This window comes from Macrobrachium nipponense, chromosome 31 (genome assembly GCF_015104395.2).
Source record: "Macrobrachium nipponense isolate FS-2020 chromosome 31, ASM1510439v2, whole genome shotgun sequence".
In the NCBI taxonomy this organism is placed as follows: Eukaryota; Metazoa; Arthropoda; class Malacostraca; order Decapoda; family Palaemonidae; genus Macrobrachium; species Macrobrachium nipponense.
In genome coordinates, this window is record NC_061093.1 from 17,229,363 (window position 1) to 17,243,043 (window position 13,681).

A 13,681-nucleotide genomic window follows, 5' to 3' on the forward strand; every position below is an offset into this window, starting at 1 on the left:
TAATTCATATATATATAATGGATACAGCACACAACGATCCTTTGGTGGAGAGGTAATAATCTCCTACAGGGCTTGACTTCAACTAACCGCACATACTCCCCACTCTCCAAGAGAACATCTTAAATAATCATTGACAATCAACAACAAGTAATATACAAACTCAATTAGTCATAAATGGTCGTTTACACCTCTTCCTTAATAACCCACAACAACAGAAATACCTTTATACATAAACTGTCCAATTAAATCCAAACAGTAATTAACAGTTTCAAACAATAATTATACATTAAGGATATTTATTATTATTTTCACGTAAACAATAACTGAAAAGGCTCCATGCTAGGATTGTGAAAATATAACATGAACAGTTGAGTATCTACCTACCAGAACCATTATTGAGACTTTTTTATTCATCATATTTTTTAAAAATTTTATTACTTGTCGTCGGAGCAATACTGTGATCTTAGGGATTGGGTGGGCATTTGTAAAGGAAACGATAGAAGGTTGTTACTTGTTAGGGCCGGGTGGGTGACGGTGAATTGCGTGGTCGCCAAGGGAGTCCATGCGAGTTTGCATTTTTTTTTTTTTTTTTATTAATTTGTGGCCTGCACTAAGTCTAATTAGATACTGTGGAGATGAAAGTGCTCTGGTAGAATAAAAAAAATGGACAGGAACAAGAATGAAAGAACAAGAGGAACTACTAAAGTCTAGCTATGAAAGAAGACTGCAGCTTAGGCTAGGTAGTAGGTACCTAGGCTAGCTACTTTATGTTCAAATGATGAGAAGGGATGACATACCCTAGGTCTACAGGGAGGAGAGTAATGTTGTCTGGAGACGCCTGGTGAGAGAGGAAGACCAAAGCAAGGTGAATGGATGTAATTAAAGATCTGAAAGACAAACAGTAATCATAGGACGATGTGTTGGACGAGCCAGGTGGTGGAAAGCTGTCAAAAAAGATGCAGAGAAAGAAGACAACTGATGTCCAGTATCTCAGGTGAGTTTATGGATTAGCTAGTAGGCTACTCTACATTTTTCATGTTATTTTGAACTACCTATACTTGTACAAGTTGTCTAGGCAGTTTTGGTTAAGAAGATTACAACTAGGTAGGTACCTAGTAGCCTAGGTACTTAAAATCTCAACTGAAAGCCTAGTACTACGTACTAGCCTTTAGGTAGGTATGCTTAAGCCCTTTAAGGGCGAAGGAAATGTAATTGCTCAGTTAAGAAAAAAAAGGTAAGGTAAAATTGGTCGCTAGGTTTCAGAAAGTGAATGATGTGGCTGCATTGAGATGGCTAGCTACTAGCTAGGCTATACCTACTAGGTATTCCACCGTTTTTGGAATGTGATATGCTTTGGCAGTAGATCTATAGGCTATTACTATTCCACAGCAGCCTAGACTATGGCAGTTGTGGTTTTTCTATGCAGTTTTACCTCCTGAACAAGAATTTTAAGTAATATTTAATCGGACGACTGTAATTAACTCCCAGGGGCTTGTACTAAACCTGGCGAAAAACATTTGACGCCCCAATTCCTGGTGGCATTTGTATTCGCGGGGACGACCGATGCAGAATGCTTATATATAGAAATACTGTATTGGTTGGCCGACAAGCATTAGGCGGTAATTCTATAGGAAAAGGGCACACCAGATTCTATGTTAAACAGCTTAAAATTCTAAAATAACGCTTTACCTATGCTTCAGTATCATTAAAGACATGAAGAAAACTCTTACAACCACCAACAATCTTGGGGGCCCACAGGTGGGAACTCAGGGTTTTTGGGTGGGGCAGACAAAAACCAATAAAAAAATTTAGGTGTCATTTTTTGCACATTCCTGATTTCAGTTTCAGTGTAGCAAGCAGGAATTTTTGCGCTGTGTGCGCTCGCCACAGGGCTTACAGGGGCCCTGGCTGTTCCGTTTGTATGGAGATGTCACACGTTTTTTGAGTGTCACCGTGGTGGGGTCAAGGTCGAACTACTTACAAACTATAAAAAAAAAATCACCATACGTTATGACACAGTGAAAAGGTCGTAAGTTTTCAGGTAAGTTTTCCACAGAAACACTTGTAAAAGCTACTGCCATGGTGACAAAAAACAAAAATAGCTGTGCGAGAAAATTTTCCATATTTGTTGTGTAAGAATAGATCATAGAGAAATAGGGAAGTAAAAAGGCTTTACCCTGTACGTATTGCATTCATCATTTGTTTTAGTTATTTTTTTTAGTCCTTGCATGTGCACGCAGATACAGACGTCAGTCTGTAGTTGAGTCGGTGAGAGACGGAGCTCCCTCGACTTAGTTTTTTTCGCGAGTTTGTACGTTTTAAAATGATGTTTTTTTGGACTAATAAGCGGTTCCTAACTTAATGACTAGTATCAAAGAATTCTATACACTATTCTCTGTAACTCTAGGTAACTACTTTTGTTCTGACACGAGATACAAACCTCTTGGTCCTTTTACAATTGGAAGGTTACTAGCGGCAGCTGGATAGGTCGTAAGCTTTCGAACAAGGGGTTCGGTAGTTAACCCTTAAACGCCGAATGGACGTTTGTTCCGATACGTAATACAAACCCTCGGTCCTTTAACAATAGGAAGGTAACTAGCGGCAGCTGGGACGGTCGTAAGCTTCGAACAAGGGGAGAACGGTAGTTAACTGCTTGTCCAATCGTGCGCGCGCCCGAGAGGTGAAGAATCACTTTTGCTTTCGGCCGCGGGTGTGAAGGACGTGTTCGTCATCGCTCTCTGCCCGCTTCATCGTCGTATGCTTTGTTTATATTGTGTTTTCTACTAATGGTTTGGTTTGACTTGAAAATGAAACTGTAAGTACACTGTTTTCATTTTCATTACTTAATTATGAATCAACATGGAGCTATCGCCGTAGAGACGGCGATTTCCGCTCTTTTCATGTATTGAACCCTTGAATTATGTCTCGGTGCCGAGGGCGGGCGCACTCGCGCCGAGTCATGTATTTTGGGTGAAAGTGTGTAATTGAAAGATGTAAGTACTCTTTTTCATTATATTTTTGCCCTGTGCGTTCGTTGCCGAGAACTTGATTGCGCTCGGCAAGAGCCTCTTATTTTGTATGAATAGAATGCAATGAAAGTGCGGGAATTAATCCTTACGATTTATTGCTGTGAAAGTGAAAATAGCAAGTGCAGTATTGTTCATTTTCATATATATTTATGATAGCATCATATTATTATGGATCAAGTTTCCGCTCTTACCGGGAATTGATTTTCCCTCTTTAAGTTCTATGAAGTGAATCGCAAGTGCAGTATTCTGTTTCATTTTCATATTACTTTTCACTGCTGTGCGGGGGTAGGGGAAGCGAAGGTCTGCCAGGAAGTCGTCGGAAAGCTCTCCCGCGACTCCCTTGGTATCCGATTCTTCGTCTTCTTTCCTGCCCCCCCGCTCAGCTTCCTCGTATTTTGTTTTTTGGGGGCCTTTCTTCCTTCCGTTCGGGGTGGGGCAGTGCCCCCTCCCCCCCCGTGCGTGAGGGAACCCCTCTTACTAATCTGTCTGTGCTACCGCAGGTGCTACAGCCGTGGGAGACGACCTTGGACAGGTATGGACCACTGCGGCTGCAGGGCGTGCCTAGCATCCACGATCTGCTGCAGAGTCTAGCGAGGTCTGGGGCGGTGACCTTGGAGTGGTCTCCACTACAACCTTCACGGCCGATTATGCTGCTTCCCCCCGCTGGTCTACACTCCCCATGCTGTGTCGGTGACGCCGTCTGCTGCTTCTAGGGCCGGTCGCCGCCGTACCGAGGAGGGGTATGCCGCCGCCGCCTGTGTTTTCTTCGTGTTGCCTGCCCCAGACTTCCGCTGTTCCAGCAGCTCGCCCCTGGACCGGCCGCCAGTACCACGCTGGCTGCCGATGATTCTACGAGGCGATGGCTGGGCCTGCCGTACCTGTCGCTGATGTGGTTCCCGCTACTGGCTTGGCTGTCCCTTCTGTGTTTACCGCTGCCGCTGTTCCTGCCGCTCCTGAGCTGGTTGCTGTTCCTGTCGCTCCTGGTTCCTGCGCCTGTCCATGCTGGTCCTGCCCATGGGTGTGTCTTAACCCCCCAGTCCCAGGTCCTTCCGGACAGGTGCAGTCGGGCCGTGTTGCTTCGGCAATAGGCCCGACTCCGGCCTGGATGGAGGACCTGACGACTGTCCTGCGTGAGCTGACGAAGAAGAGGAAGGTGTCATCTTCGTCTTCGTCTGTTTGCTGCCTCTTCCCCTTCGACTTCTAAGGCCCATAAGCCGAAGAAGAGAAGGCTGCCTCCCCCCCCGCCCTAAGAAGTCTCCTTCGGGAACTTCTAAGGGCCCGTCCCACCGAGGTGGGACGGGGGGTCCTTCTGGCTGGTCCTCCTGCTCCTTCGGGAGCGGGGCCCGTCTCCCCTTAAGTAAGAAGAGATAGACGGGGACCAGAGGAGTATCGGTTAGCTCTGGTACTTCCTCGCCTGGTGCTAGCGGCGATGCCGCTACGCCAGGTTCCGGCTCGGTCTCTCGTTCGCGGGAGATCCGAGTTGGTACGCTCTCCCTCGGGAGACCGCTTGCAGCCAAAGTTTCGGCGCCAGAGTTCGCTCGGCGCCAAGACCACGGCACGGAGCAGAAGGCTGGCGAGAACCGCTCAGGTGACTCTCGCCAGGCCAGCGGCCGCTCTCGCAGCGACCAGCTGGTAACCGGGTTTTGTTATTCCCCCATAAGAAGACTCCTTCTGGAACTTCGAAGGGCTCGTCACATTCCGGTGTGACGGGGGGGTTGGGGGTTCTTCTGCTGGTCCTCCTGTTCCTTCGGGAACGGGGGCCCGTCTCCCCTTCTGAGAAGAAGAAGAAGACGGGGACCAAGGGTGTGCTGGCTACCGCGGGTACACCCTCGCCTGGTCTTGGCAGCTCTGCTGCTAAGCCAGGTACCGGCTCGGTTTCTCGTCCGCGAGAAGTTCCGAGTGTACGATCTCCTTCGGGTGACCGTGCAGCCAAAGTTAAGACGCCTGAGTTCGCTCAGCGTCATGACCGAGGCACGGAGCAGAAAGACTGTCGAGAGCCGCTCAGGTGACTCTCCCGCCAGGGCCCAGCGGCCGCTCTCGGCAGCGACCAGCCCGGTAACCTCGGGATGGACGTGGACGGTGCTCTGACCGGCCACGGGTTGAGGCTGGGAAGAGGTCCCCCAGGTCCCCTCGACCGACGGTACCAGCCTCGGCTGGTACCAGCGGTTTGACGTGCCGCGAGGACTCTCACGGCGAAAGCGAGCTCTGCAGGTCACCTGACCGCCGCTCCCACAGGGACCGGGCGGATACGGTGACCAGCAGCAGCTCGTCTGACGCACGGGACCGGGGTCGACGTGCTCAGTCGAGCCGCTCGCCACAGGTGAGCGGCACGGCCAGGCCTGCAGATCGATCCCCACCGCGGGTTGGTGATTCGGTTGCAGCCCCCACGTACTCTGGTCCTGCCAGCGAGCGGGGGGGGGAAGCGTCAGGTCTGTCTCTCCACTACCTTCAACTTCCTCGGGCTACACCGGGAAGAGCGAGGTAGCTAGGAGTGATCGTGAGAGGTGCGCCGCTCACGATCCCGTCACGACGCCGCACGTGCCACGTATGGTCTTAGGACCAACCAGGACGTACGCCGCAAGTGATTGGAGGCGACCGTCAGGGGGAGAGGGGGGTAGCGTCAGTTCTGTCTCTCCGATACCTTCAACTTCCTCGGCATACGCCAGGAGAGCGAGGTATATAGGAGTGATCGTGAGAGATGCGCCGCTCACGATCCCGTCACGACGCCGCACGTGCCAGGTTGGTCTTAGACCAACCAGGACGTACGCGCAAGTGATTGGAGGCAACCGTCAGGGATCTGTTGCTGGTCCTTCTTCTGAAGGAGGAGGGTCCTGGGAGCTGCTCTTGTTGGAGGGACTGGACGGTCCTACTCCTCAAGACGCTGTAACTTCCGAGATTCAGAGTAACTTTACCCAGGTTATTGCACTGATTCGTCAGCACAACGACCGGGGGGGGAAGGATCGCCGCTCCCACCAGCAGAGCCCATGTCTCTGCTCGAGTCGTTTTTGGGGCCCGAGAGGGAACCCAAACCGACGGTGGGTATGCCGCGATCGGAGCTTGCCGATTCTGTCTTGAACCAGAGTCTCTCGTCTCCGGACAAGAAGGCTCTCTCAGTTCTGGCCGGTCGATCAAGCTACTTCCACCTCCTCTACTGCGACAGCGGCGTTTCTACGTGTCTTCGGACACCGTATTTAAATACTCCTTCGGTCCTCCTGAGAGGTTTCGACCTCGACGAGGACTGGAATGAGTCGGAGGACGGTATCGGCTCTCTCCTGTCAGGTGTCGATCAGCCCCACCCAGACGACGTTCACAGTGGCGGCAGACCCTTACCTACAGTGAGAGTTCGTAACCCTCCTCGGTGGGGAAAACGTTTTCCCTCCTGACGATACGTTTTCCCCAGACTCTGAGAGGCCATCGCCGCAAGGCGATGGCTGCTCCTACTCTTCTCCAACTGCTAGTTCCACTGGGAAGGCGAGCGAGTATCCAATTCCTCCCCCATTCCCTCTCTCCTTACGGCTACGAGGGAAAGGGGAAGGATCCTACAGAGATTTCTCTGTAGGATCCCACGTTGGGGACTGCGCTACCAGGGGGGGACCTTCGGGTCCCTTCCTACCTGACGTAAGCCCCGGTCCGTTGAGGAGGGATCCTGCCCCATTCTCGATTTCTACGGGAATCGAGAGGACCACCAGCCGATATCGTTTGACGAATTCGGTGGGGGTGGGGGGGGGGTTTCGCAGACTGCTTAGAATTCTACGGAATTTCTAGCGTATTCAGAGTGTTAGAGTTTCTTACGATCTCCAAACACTTAGGCGAGACCACGGTCCAAAGTGAGCGAGACGAGAATCCCCGATATGTTACACGATAATCGGGAACCTCGCCTATGCTCGAATTCCTGGAATTTCTAGCATTAGGAAGAAGACTGCTGCTGAAAGAAGACTATCTCACAGTAGGCGACCAACCCTGGAATAGAGAAGAACGGACGGGAATATCCAGTTTGGCTGGAACTATCGTCTTTAGTATTCTGTTCACCATTGAAGCTTTCCTTCGAGGAAGACTTCTCCTTCACTCTCTTTAATAGAGAACGAAGGTGGTCGATCTCCAATCCTTATTTTGTTTTCTTGAAGGAAAGAATTTAGGATGGAGATCGTTGTTCAGAATCCTACAAATATACTACGTATATTAACCTCGCGACATGATTCTGCTAAGCAGTTGAATGGTCCGAGGGGTAGGCGCATATCCTGGTTATTCTACGGATTGCGACTTAGACGAAAAGTATTCTAATTGAACTGCCACCCGGGTTGCCTGCAACCTCCCAGGAGTTTCCAGTTTTCAATTTTATATACTTATGGTGTTGTCACAACAACACCATTTAAGCTTTTATATTTACCGAAATTCGTTTCGCTTAAATATAATTGCTCGAGCATATCTTTTTATGCTCGGTGGTTCTAGCCGAACGCATTCCTTCGTGGAAAGGATTACTTGGCAACTCAGGATGACGAGTCAGCGACAGCTACTGCGTATTGAATTGCCCGAGGCATTTCAGTATCAGCTGCCGCTTTGAAGATAGACGGTTGTTTATGTCTTTCTCACCTGCTTTGATTGAATAACAACCGTATCTCTGCCCAACAATCACGGACTTAAAGTCTCCCCCCCTGATTAACGGGGATTCTCGCATACATGAATGACCATCTACTGCTGAGAAACGCTAGTATTCATCGTCTTCGGTATTGCGAGAATTTTAAACAGAGATATCTATTCGACTCTCATCTTTCTGTTTACCGCACGGTAACTAGAATTCTGTAATAGTCTCTTGCTGCATCGTATCCCGATAATGCGAATGATTTTTTTGCGGAATCTGAGTTTGTCCTCAAAATATCTTGTATTCGGAGGTGTACAATTGTTCATTGTTCACCCCGGATTAGCAGATGTATTGAAAGACATCGCCTACTCCCACACCTGCCAGCTCTACTTCCAAACGTTCAGCCCATGAGAAGCAGTTCTTCAAGCGGCTCTCCCCCGTGTTTCATTACTGAAGAACGCCCCGCTTTCATTGCACAACGGACAGCAATGAAATGGCGGTTAGCGTTTTTCAGTCATTTGTAAGCACAGGTTTAGAATCTTGAGATTCCTTTTCTCTCGATTCAGCTGGAAGACGTAGGTTGCATTCATTGCCTACCTTCGTCTTCAACGTCACATAGTGTTGTTTCTCCATTTAAGCTGAGATTCAACGTCTATGAGATTTTCTTGCCATCAGGGACCTGCGGTCTTTTGAAGGCAATTGACTTTCGCCTTTTGAGCTTATGCATTAAGAGAATCATCGCCGCGCCGTCCGGCATCGGTGACTAACAAATATTTTATTTGTTTGGTCTCTCAGCATAACTCTTTAAAGGGCGAAGGTCACGTGACTTACCCGGATGCTTGGACAACTTGCCTCTACTGATTCCGAACCAGTCAGTCGGCAGCTGTCAGAGCGCCCGAGTCAGTTACGAACTATGCTGTGGACTTAGTTCGGTTGTTCCAGAGCAATCATTACTTCGTCTTAATAGCTTGTCAGTATGAGTACTGTACATAACCAAAGTCGAGAAGAGGATAGGTCATACGACTATTCCCTTCTTTTCGTCTTAGGTAACTGCATGACTTCTCTTGAGAAGTCAAGCACAAAGGGATGGGGATTTGTGACGCTCGATTTCGTACCGATCTTCGTAGCGAAGACTCAGACCCTTCGGTAACTGACGATTGGTTCGAGTCCTTCACAATACCCTCCCTAATGGACGTCACCGCCTCCGATACGAAGGCTATGCTGCTTTGTCCTGTGAAGGTGCGACGGAGCTGTCTGAAGAAACTCGACACCCAGGATGAGTGTGGACGCCTCTTCATCATTCTCTCGCGTTCCGCAAGAACTTCTCCGTGGCGCAGGTAATGAAGGCAGGCGCCTGGTCCAACCGGACCGCATGCACCTCCTTCTACCTTCAGGATATTGCCCACAGTTCCTTGGATCTTTTTCCTTGGGAACCGTGGTGGTTGCTCAACACGTGTAGTTAACCCAGACCCTCGCAGGCTGAACAGCATCGAGTCCTGGTGTGACCGTAAGAATGGATGAGGAATGAGAGTGTGACTGGCTCCTCTTCCCATCTTTTCTTCCCTCTACCTTTGGGTAGAGGGACACGGTCGTCACCCTGCTGGGTAAGGACGAGATGCAGGTGAGCTACTCAATAGAGCACCATCCTATCCCTTTCAGTAGGGATAGGAGTAAATATCCACCACTTCCTCCAACAAGGGGGAGGAAGTGGATGCCAAATTGAGACAAACCATCATTTTATGATTGTCTCTTGCAAACAGGAACAAGTTCTTGCTTGCTGGTACGAAGAGATACGCTTGCCTCTCTCTTAGTACTTGGCCCAGAGGTCTGACCATTGATCCTGCGGTGCACACCCCGATCAATCGGACAGAGGTTTGGATCCCTCCCTTGCTCTTACGACCAGGGAGGCACTCCAGGGTTGGACGAACACCAGTCTGTTCACCAAAAAGACTCAGTTGTTCCGACACGGCATACAAACCTTCGGTCCTTTTACAATAGGAAGGTACTAGCGGCAGCTGGATAGGTCGTAAGCTTTCGAACAAGGGGTTCGGTAGTTAACTGCTTGTCCGACAGGCGCGCGCGCGCGACTGGGAGGTAAACAAATCACTTTTGCTTTCGGCCTGCTGGCGTGTGGACGTGTATCATCGCTCTCATGCCCGCCTTCATCGTCGTTTGCTTTCGCATGATTTGTGTTTTTTCTTTTTCTATGTATCTAGTGAAACTGAATTGTTAAAGTAAACAATCATTTCATTGAATTCAATTGTGAATTAAAGGATCTTGGTTCACAACGCCCTCCGATTACCCGAGTGCCGGGACTGAAGGGCGTAATTGCGGGAATTCATTTTCCCAGAATGATCCTCGTATTGTGTATGCTCGGTGCCGAGGGCGGGAGCGCTCGCTCCGAGCGTATATTGGTTGGAAATGTGTAGATGAAAATCGTAGTAAGTGCTCTTTTCATTTATATTTTTTTGACCTGTATGCCCGTTTGCCGAACGAATGCGCTCGGCACGGAAACTTATTCAGTATGAAAGTGGAATCGCAAGTACAGTATTCTTTTTCATTTTCATATATTATTTTTTATTGTAGCAATACTCATTTTGGATCAGTTTCCGAGCTTACCCGGAGATTGATCCTTCCCCCTTTTTATTTTGAATGAAGTGAAATCGCAAGTGCAGTTCTTTTTCATTTTCATTTTTTTATTGAGATTGCATTGTTGACTGGGATCAATGTTGTTCCGCTATTCACGGGAATTGATCCTTCCCCTTTTTATTTTGTATGAAGTGAAATCGCAAGCGCAGTAGTCTTTTCATTTTTCATATATTTGTTGATTGCATCAATTCATTATGATCAAGGTTTCCAGAAACCTTGATCCATAAAGGTAAGGAATGAAACCTTTCACCCTTGCGCTCGGTACCGAGGGCGCAAATGCGCTCGATCCGAGCCCTTATTCATGTGAAGTGAATCGTTTTGCAAGATGCATTTTCATTTTGTTCCTTATTATTGATTGCATCAATATTATTTGGTTCAAGTTCCGCTCAGTCAGGGAATTGATCCTTATGCCCTTGTTTTATTCGTGCCGATGGCACGATTGCTCTAGGGCTCTTATTTTGTTGTTGGGTACATGGGTACTGTGCGGGGGTGGGGAACGAGACCCCCCCCGCTCAGTTCCCACAGATGGCTCTTCCCCTTGGGGGGGGGGAGGTTATCGGCGTTCTTCTCCTCGCCCGATCCTCGAGCGCGGGTGAGGGCGCTCGGTGCCCGATATACAATTGTATTAGGGGTCTTCCACTCGTTCGGGGTGAGGGTCAAACCCCCGCACGAGGGGATTTCCCCCCCATTAATACGCTACTACTGTTATTTTCCGCAGGTGCTACTGCCACGAGCGTGGACCTTGGTGAGGTATGGCGTCCTTGCCTTCCAAATTGCAGAGCAGGGTGCTGGTGTCCCAGGGGCTTGCGGTTCTATGTCTGGGCCTACTGCAGTCACCCATGCAGGTGGTGACCGCACGCAACCAGGTGACGACGTCCCTCCTCACCTGTGTACTCGCCTCACGTGGTAACAGTCTTGCCTACAGCCGCTGTGAAGTGCCGTTCGCCGTACCGAGAGGGGGGCGTGCCGCCGCCGCTCGTGGTTGCCGCGCTGCAGCGACCACACTTCCGCTGCCCTAGAACTCGCCCCTGGACCTGCCGCCGGTACCAGGATGTTGCTGGCTGCTGCTCCACTTCCTGTGTTTCCGGTGCTGCCTGCCGTACTGCCGATTCTGGGCTGACTGTCCATGCAGTTGCTGCGCTGGCTGTCCCTGCCGTTGCTGCGCTGGCTGTTCCTGCCGTTGCTGCGCTGGCTGTCCCTACCGATGATGTGCTGGCCGTGCCTGCTGTTCCTGAGATGCCCATACCTGCTGATGTCGTCCCTGTTCGTGGTGGTACTACCCCAGACTTTGGTCTGTCTGTACAGGTGCGTCCGGGCCCTGTGGCTTCGGCTACAGCAGCCCCGGCTCCGCCCTGGATAGCAGATCTTACGTCTGTCCTGAGGAAGCTGACGAAGAAGAGAGGGAAGGTGTCGTGGTCGTCGTCTTCATCTTCTTCATCGTCGTCGGTCGCCGCCTCTTCCCCTTCGACTTCTAAGGCTTTACAGCCGAGGAAGAAGAAGGTCGCCTCCTCCCTCCTAAGAAGAAACTTCCTCGGGAGCTTCTCGGGACCCGTCTCACCTCGGTGGACGGGAGGGTTCCTTCCGCTGGTCCTCCTGCTCCTTCGGGAGCGGGGCCCGTCTCTTCTTCCGCAAGGAAGAAGACTACGGGACCAGAGGGGTACCGGCTAACGACCGGTACTTCCTCGCCTGGTGTCAGTGGTTCTGCCACTGCAATCAGGGTCCGTCTCGGCCTCTCGTTCGCGGGAGGTACCGAGTGTACGGTCGCCTACCAGCGACCGTGCAGCCAGGAACCAGACCTCTGAGTCCGCTCAGCGTCAGGTTCACGGCACGGGGCGGAAGACTGGTGACAGCCGCTCATGCGACTCTCACCAGACCAGCTCTCACTCTCGCGGTGAACAGCTGGCTACCCGGGGACGTGACGGTCCACGACCGACCACGGGCTGAGGCTGGGAAGAGGTCCTCCCGTTCGCCGGTGCCAGCCACGGCTGGAACCAGCGACGTGACGTGCCGTGAGGACAAGCACCGGTGGTCTCACTGCGACAGTGGAGCCTGCAGGTCGCCTGACCGTCGCTCTCACAGAGAGCGATCGGATACGGCAACCAGCACCAGCTCTTCTGACACTCGAGATCGGGGCCGCTGTGCTCATCCAGCCGTTCTCCACAGCGAGACGGTTCGACCAGGCCTGCAGCTTCGATCGTCACCGCGGTTTTTGACGATCGCCCTGCAGCCCTCCAAGCCTGCTGGTTCTGCCAGCGAGCGACGAGGGAGCGTCAGGTCTGCCTCTCCCGTACCTTCAACCTCCTCGGGTTACACCGGGAGGGAGCGAGGTACTGAGGAGTGATCGTGAGGGGCTGCGCCCCTCATGATCCACCACGACGCCCTACGTGCCAGGCACGGTTCTTGGACCGGCCAGGACGTATGCGCAAGTGGATGGGGAAGACCGAGAGGGCTGTCGCTGTTTCCCCCTTCTTAGGAGGAAGATTCTCGGAATATGCTCTTGTTCGAAGGCTTAACGGTCCCACTCTGCAAGATGCTGTGACTTCCGAGATCCAGAGGAACTTTGCCGAGGTTACGGCGCTGATTCGTCAGCACAATGACCTCGGGGAAGGATCGCCGCTCCCACCAGCAGAGCCACGTCTCGGCTCGAGTCGTTTTGGGGCCCGAGAGGGAATCCAAATCGACGGTGGGTCTGCCGCGATCGGGAGCTTGCCGACTGGGTTGAGCCAGGTAGTCTCTCGTTTCCGGACAAGAAGGCTCTCTCGGTTCTGGACGGTCGAACAAGCTCCTTCCACCTCCTCTACTGCGACAGAGCGGTTTCTACGTGTCTTCGGACATCGTATTTATATATCCCTTCGGTCCTCCTGAGGTTTCGACCTCGACGAGGACTGGAATGAGTCGGAGCGGTATCGGCTCTCCTCCTGTCAGGTTTAGGTCTCGATCAGCCCCAACCAGACGACGTTCACAGTGGAAGGACGGCATTCCCCCTCACCTGCTGCCGGAAGTGGGGGGTGTGCCTGGCCAGCCATTGGGACCCGGTCCAACAGCAGGCGTACGTTCCAGGGGCATCGAAGGACGTAGCATTAAGACAGGAGATCAAGACCATGCTGAGCAAGAGAAAACTGTAGAAATCGGTTACGGATCAGTCACCGGGCTCTTTACAGCCGACTCTTCCTGGTGGAAAAGTCTACGACAGGCTGGCGCCCAGTGATAGATCTCTCCCCCGAACCGGTTGGTTCGCCAGACCGGTTCACGATGGAGACGGCACGCTCAGTGCTCGACTCTATCAGGGAGAACGATTTCATGCTTTCAGTGGACTTGAAGGATGCGTATCTACAAATACCCATTCATCAGTCCTTCGGAAAGTACCTCCGCTTCATCCTCGCGGGACGGTGTCCAGCTCAGAGGGCCACGTTGCTTCGGTCTC

General features: G+C 51.3%; 1 long non-coding RNA gene across 1 annotated transcript in view; it reads left to right on the forward strand.

The window, feature by feature from the left end:
* Positions 1 to 525: 525 nt before the first annotated feature.
* LOC135206472 (uncharacterized) overlaps positions 526 to 13,681 on the forward strand; it is a 108,031-nt gene continuing 94,875 nt past the window's right edge. The window contains exon 1 of the long non-coding RNA XR_010312745.1: positions 526 to 994. This is a non-coding gene — a long non-coding RNA (uncharacterized LOC135206472). The remainder of the gene's footprint in view (positions 995 to 13,681) is intronic.